Genomic DNA, 7,828 nt, shown 5'->3' on the forward strand with positions numbered 1-7,828 from the left:
TTTCTGCATGCCGTGAACAGCTTGGTCCCTCCAATTCTATCAGCAACAAAGTCCCTTAACTCCTCTCCTTATTACTAATAAACCCTGCCCATCTGCTCCAGCTCCCACATTTCTGGGGCTTACTGTTCGTTTTTCATAAAGCAGTTGAATCCACACAAAGATGTGGGTATAGACTGAGATTGCTTTTTTTATTATTATTATTTGCACAATTCAAGCTGCAAATATAAGGATGAGGATAGTAAATCCCACAACCCACCGGAAAAAAAATACATTGTACTATTGCACAGGTAGAGTTCAAACCTCTCGTGAATCAGCGGCTGATGTCTGAGAGCACATGTGCCGGTACATTTACACTGCCTTCACCCACAGAGGTTCATAACAAGGAGAGAAAGGTATATGGTGCATATTGATGCAGAAATCTATACTTTGCTCTAATGTGTCTGTGGCTCTCCACAGCTCATCATATCAAGCATGACGTACGTCTGAACGGCAATAAATAACTGCTTTTCAGCACTGAGAAATCCAGCGCTGCCGTATCATTAATGTCTGTGATGGTTTGCCATATCATTAACGTCTTTGACGTTCGGATGAAGGGATAAAGAGCCTCTCTGTTTGGATTAAAATAATAAACTCAAGTGATGTCCATCAGTGTAGAACTCACACATTAAAGCCTGTAAACACTATGCAGCTACCGGCTTCCAACGTAACTGCTTCTCTCCACATTTAAAAATTTAAAAGGTAGTTTAAACAAGAACACTCTAACACCCCACAGGTGTTTGACCTTGTTTTGGGTCTATTTGCTGAGGGTCTGTCTGCTCTGTCTGCCTCTGATGCAGTTGAATGGAATTTTGCTTGTGAGGCTGACATCAGAGCAAAAAAAAATACCAGCAGTATGTTTTTCCAGTGTGAACCAATGCCCCACTTATTTTTGGAAGAACTCACTGTATAGAGAGTTTTCATTGGAACTACTTTCCCCCCAAAGAAATAGTCCCTTGAATGGTGTTGCCCAACAACGTATTTCCAGTTCTTTGAGGAGCAAAAACAACTCATATCGTGTAAAAGCTGAGTATCTCAAAACTAAATAATGAAATACACTATTTCATAATGGAGGTGAGAAAGAATACTTTATGTAATGTGTGTTTTCTGAACTCACATGACTGCTCAAACATCATCAGTCAAGAAAAAGGTGACAACAACCAACCAGAAACTCTCCTGACATGTTTATATGCCTACGTTTAATTATTGTACCTACGCACAAATGTCACATACAACCTTGTTGCAAGCTATGGGAGGCATTTCTCTTCCAGTGTCCCAAAAGGTCCTGCTCTTCAACCTTTCAAGTCAGCAGAAACCATCACCTCATTCTTTATTGGTAAATTAACTTCCATAATAATGTCAAGAGGTTAACTTCAGCTCAGAGCCCCGAAAAACCCAAGAGAGGTAACCTTCAGTGTGTGCATGCGTATGAATCTGGTGACTTTCTTTTAAAAAACTCCCACAGTGCGTGCACAGCGTCAGTCAACACAACTTGCCGAGTTCAGCCAGCTGTGGATATCTGACATCAGCTCCGACTGTTCACCAAATGAAATGACTTGCGATGAAATGAGGTGAGATCTGCTTTATTGATCCCCAAAGAGAAAATTAACATCGCCCTCCCTGCAGGTTCTCAATGAGATCTCAATGCTGGTTATTAAAGCCAACACCTTCAGACTGCAGCATTTCTCTAAACCCCAATTTTATTCTGGCGACGTTAATATTGGGCATTGGCAATTAAAGAGTGAGATATGTCGATTCACGGGATATAGATGGGAAATAAAATTCATTTGGACTTAATCATGGCTGAATTGTGACAGATTTGACTTTTGTGAGAGGAGTGACACAGGTGTATTATTTTGCCACAGAAAAAAACACCTGCATTTCCAAGAAAGTCGGTTCTTTAATATTTTCAAGTGATTGCATCGTACTGACTTAAATATTAAGTGTTATCAAGCACTGTAAGATGAAGTTAGAGCAAAAGAGACTCACCCATGAATTGCATTATTGGAAAAAAAAAAGGTTGCATCGTGGATTCAAGTTGATTATAGGGTACTTATGGGACATGTGTCTTTGCTCTGATATGCTATCCCATCCGTCCGTGCTCCACATAAGTGCCTGTGTGAAATTTAATCGCATTTGTCTGAAGTGAAATGGGAGTCATTCCCCCTCTCTTCCTTCCCAGGCTAGCAGTCTAATAGCATGCAAGGCCTTATGTCATCAGGCTGCCGCTGGTGTCGGCGCTTCATAAACTGCAGAAGGCGAAATCGCACGGACTTCCAACGCCGTCTGTGCTCTCACCGGTTTCACGCGTTTAAACTTGGAGATACAAGCCATGAAACAACACGTCAGACAGAATAAATCTAAATGAAAAGGTCCTTTAATTTGCTATCCTAGTTTGGTTTGCATTCACACAGGCAAAACTGAAGCAGCGTGATACTTTATTGATTACTGGGCTGAATATCTGTTTTGGATGGCGTTTCTCTAAAGGGCGGAGTCAAAGGTCAAGTCATCAGCGGCATAGCCTTCTTGCGCTGGGTAAGGATTTATTAGCTGCTCCCCATCTCAATCATTTTAACAATGTCCCCACTAGGAATCCTTTGTCCATTTAAATTTTAAAATTGTATTCTCAACTCGAGTTGGGACAAAATGATTGTCTCCCTGAAGGACAACCACCTCATTTAAAATATCAGCCACGGCAGCAACGGCGTCGTCCTGCAGTCTGATCCGCGAATGAAACACGTTGAGAATGTACGAGCACCGAAACACATGTACGCAGGGCCGCAGAATACTGAACAGACTGCTATCCCCGCCGCAGGGATGACAATCAGCTCAGTGGGTTGTCTTTTAGCACAGATCAGATTAGACTGAAAGGTTCGGCTCCATTATTTTAATGCAGCCGTAGTTGGGGTTGGTTTTCAGGTTTCAGGTTAACAGAGGAATGATGGGATAAAAAAATAACAGCAAAATGTCAGTTTATGATACACTACATACACTACAGTCATCCAAACATTCTGATAACGATACTGCAAAGACATTATGCACCAAATGCCAATCTCCATAAAGTCAGTGTTTATACCCTTAATATGTAGAATGTGTATGTGAATATACTGTAATGGTATGCAAAGTCTTCAAAAGTATTACCAGCTTTTAGAAATTTGCAACAGAAATTGTAATTAAATGTGTGTTCACCATGCATTTTAAAACAAATAAAAACAATTAAAACAATTGTGGAAGAAGAACTGACAGTCTGGACTGTTTGCATCTTTCATTCATCATATACAGTCATGATTTATTCATTAGGTTTGTTTCAGTTTTACCTTTCTGTTTGGATAAACCTGACGAACACCCATATCGAAAACATGCATAAAAACTGGTGGAAATGCATGTATCGTATGCAGACAGCCGGTCTAGTGAATTCATGACTATGAGCACATTCATTCTTTGTGTTTATTATAAAGTAAATCCAGCCACTTTCTAGAGAACTCCCAAATCTCAACCTCTGGCTCCCTTAGCTGTGAATTGTTCACAAGTAATAATCACATGCAATGTGTAATTGAGGGTTATGTGTGCCTATGTAGGATCACATAACAAACACAAATCCATGGTACATTAATTACTGCGAACAGATATTTGCATATGAATATGAATATGTAGACAAGGAACATGATGCTGGGTCTGTACCAGTGTTGCCAGATACACGATAATTATCGTATTTATAGGATAGTTTCAGGGCCTATAAGATATAAAAGGGAAACTATATGATAGTTTGCCATTTGACTGACAATTACCTCCGTTTTTACTCCTTAGGTTATTGCATTTTAAAACGACAGTATAATTCATTCATTTGGCAACACTGCTCTGTACACTTTCTGGTTTGGGTTAGTAGCTTGATTAGCACTTAGTTGCATACAGGTAAACAGACAATGTGAACGCCCTGTCCTATCTTGCCAGCAAGCAAGCTAAAGCGTCGCGTTCGTCAAGCAGATACTTTTCTAAAGAAAGCTTCTTTTTTTGTGTGTGTGGTTTCAAATTTTCAATTCTGTGTAAACTCCGCAGCCATAGACACTGTCTCCCAGCTCCAGCAACAGTTACGTATAAAGAAGAATAATACACATGTAGCCTGAAAGAAATCAACTTGGAGGAGGATTAAACTGAATACGGTTTAGCTCTCAGGCCTTTAACAAATAAAACCCAAACTCCAACAAAACAAAGAGAGCACAAAGGTACACACAAAATGTAATTTATCTAAGCAATAGCTTAGATATGATCTTGGCCACTTGAGTATGTAAAACTCTCTTGCCAGAAGCCTGCTGTTAAAGTGCTCATACCTAGGCTGTGAATAGAGGAGGATGGCACAGTGATTATTACAGGGACTTAATTATCCACTGAAGTGACCTTCCCACTCGGTCTCAGAGCAACACTGGCGCAGATATTAGACAGCGACAGCCTTTGGATGCCAGGGACGCCTGCGAAGAGCAACTTGTGAACTGCTGCAGTTTTTTTTTCTTTTTTTCTTCTTCTTCACGTGACCAAAGAAAGTTTAAATGCTTTCGAATGCTCGAAGGCAAAGCTTAAAATAGCCACCCCATGGCCGACACATTGGTTAGGCGCTGCCTCCACAGCTGGAACCTCAGCTGGAACCTCGGTTATTGTGCAGCGCCGATAATGGGCTATGCTATTATAGATGAGATAATCAACAGAAAACGAATTGTTCTTTAATGGCCGGTAAAGTGAACAGGCTTCATAAACAGTAGGGGGGAAATAAGGAACAATAACAATAAACTAAGTGCTGTTACGAGCCTTAAGGTCTTTGTGCACTCCATTAGATCAATGCCAGCAGCAGATAGAAGGTATATAATGTCAATATCCTTTTGAAAGTCAAAGGCAAAATCTAATTTCTCTAATATACAATATGGTAGTGTCTAATTTCTTGCATGGTGATGATGAGGCCAGGAAGCGGTAGCAACACGGAACAGAGCTAGAAGTGAGGACGTCCTCATTTCCAGGTTAACTTATGAATTTTAAATACAGAGCCCCCCCCCCCAACCCCCTCCTCCACCCCCCTTTTCAAGCACGAGACGATTGTGACACAAATGGGTCAGCGCCTTGCTTTGATAACTGCAGTGCATTAGATACCGCTGAGTAACCTGCCACTTCGTTTGCCTTGCAAGTCTGAGATCCCAAAGCTTTTGACCACAAGCCTGTCAGGTTGATCAATCCTTTCCCTGCCTTACTGACAGCAGAATTTGCGCAGCTCAACACCTGTGTATGTGTGTGTGTGTGTGCGTTACATATTCCAGAGAGAGACAGGCGATGTCTTTGTGTTTCATCCCTCGCAGCTTGCTACAGTTTTGTCAGGGAGACGCACATATCCGTGTCTTTTGGACTCTTTCATCACGACCATCTGAGCATTCATTTTGTAGCGACAAAGCTAAAAATGTGTTCTGAGAGTTATTTCCAGAAATGAAAAGCAACGGTGCAGGACTTTTAAATATGAATGGACCATCCGCTGCATTCGAGGCCTTGCCAAGCGAGCGTACGCCGATTACGCAAGTCGGCCTCAAGTAAATCGGTGTATTTTGCGGTGTGCTGGAGTTTTAAATCTGTTTTCTGTGGCAACGTTTATGTGTCTGAGCAACAATGTGTTAGCCAGTGTTAGCCAGCAATGCTTGTCTGCCAGAGCTTCTGTAGATATGGAGACAGAGTAGCCTACAGCAACTAGGAGTGCAGCAGAAAAACAAGGTTACAAATGTAACTTGGGTTCTATGAATTCACACTCTGGCCATCAGGAAGTATGAAATTGCACCGGGGAAGAGTTCAAAAAGAGTTTTTATATCATGAACTCGATCTTCTTGTTGTAATGGCTTTTCATAAGGACCGCAGACTCTATGTCACACACTCGACGGCGTTTGTGTAACTGCTCTCACACCAGAAGGGGGAGACAAAAGCTCCACACTACTTTAACTCCGGCAGCACATTTCCGCTCTGACTGGAAGGTTTTACCTCCAAACTGAGTTGTGCAGATGACTGCTGAACCTCCGCTTGCTTCCTCGCAGCCTTCGTGATCACCCGACCGCTCGCATCTCTTTCTTTATCGCAGCTTGTTGTAGTGACTTTTTATTTTTTTCCAAATTTCCTTTGAAGTGCCAGCTGTATTAAAAAGTGATGCCGCTAAGGTCCCAGCAGTCGCCCGGATTCACCCTCCGTATTACGTTTGATGGGCAATACAAGCCGAGGAAGACGGGATAAGACTCCCATAGGCTTGACAGTCGCTAGACTCCTGCAGGAGCAGCTGCCTCCGCTGCTCTGCTCTCCTTCCTAGACCCCTCTGAATGATTTAAATGCCCCTGGATATAAAAAGATCTGGGCGAAGGGAGGGAAAACAGGGCTACTCCTTGGGGCAGAACCTGACATATATGGCTGAGGATTTTTTTTATTTATTTATTTTTTGTGGCGCTGCACTGCTACAAAATATTCTGGACATTCACAATCAGCAATTTGCTAATTTTTATGCGTAATGTGACATATCCTCCATTCATCCATTAGATATGGAGCAGTGGAGCATTATTTCTTTTCCCCAGACATTTTATGTACTTTTGGACACAGGTCTGTGGAAATGTTTTAGTTTGGTATGCATTCATGCTCTTGATTCATGTCGGCAATTGACTATGACAATCTCTTCATGGATGAAGCTCTCTCAGGAGCATCTCGGTTTCATTAAATATTGATAATTTTGGAAGGAGGAGGCACCAAAGTGCTCTTCAAACCTTTTTTTTTTCGCCATTCCTTTGCGCCCATCCACAGTTCACTCATCAATTTAACACTACCAAACCGTGTCGGGCAAACTGTGCGAAACCCACCAGCGTCTTGCAGTGTATCAGTTCCCTTCAGGCACGGTGCAGTTTGCTGGCGCTCTATCATTGCGTTTATAAAAATCCTAATTCCACCTGAAGTCATTTTTTCGGCCGGCAAGAGCTGAGTGCATTGTGCTTATACAGGAAATTAATCTTTACTTTGAGCTGGAATCCATTTTCTTCTGTAAGCAGAGGCCAACGGGGACACCTTAAAGTCTTTATTAGCATTCAGTCCGAGCGGCTGTCCACGTGTCACCATGGGGAGAAGTTATTGAGAATTAGAGGAGCGGATATGGCAGCCATTTATCAGTATAAGGAAAATAGTACGCCGCTGCTGAGAAATGCCAAGTTGCTGAAGTAATTATTCTTTAAATTAGAACTGGCCACGTATGCAGGTCTATTTGTTCAGATTCCCAACCAAAACCTGAGAGGATATTGCTTTAAGACGTGAAGGTCAGTGCGGTTACGTGACCGACGGTGGAGCTCAACAATTAAGATTGAGAAACTTCACCTTTAAAGATGGGTCGGCCTTCACTTGTGGCGTTATGAAAAGAATAAGAACACTTCCAGGGCACAATCCACCAATAATTTATGTTTTTTTTTCCAAATCATTACTTTTAATGAGGAAATGTAAGATTGCATTCAGTGATCTGTATCAGCCTTGTGACCTCTTTAACGCAAGAGGGTTTGTCGCAAATTAAATGTCTTGAGTCATTTCTTTGTCTCGCGTGGCGTCATTTGAAACCATTATGGGGAAGTTGTAGAAAATTAGAGGAGCTGATACAGCAGCCATTTGTCAGTGAAGGAAAAGAGCCCAACGATGCTAGGAAACATCGACAGCAAAGAACCACTAGTCAAGTCAGCCGCTGGAACCTATTATTCTTTAAGTTAATTCATCATAGAGGTCTGTCATTTGATTGGTCAGGTTCCCTGAGAAA

The sequence above is a fragment of the Chelon labrosus genome, assembly GCF_963514085.1.
Source record: "Chelon labrosus genome assembly, chromosome: 22".
Taxonomy (NCBI): domain Eukaryota; kingdom Metazoa; phylum Chordata; class Actinopteri; order Mugiliformes; family Mugilidae; genus Chelon; species Chelon labrosus.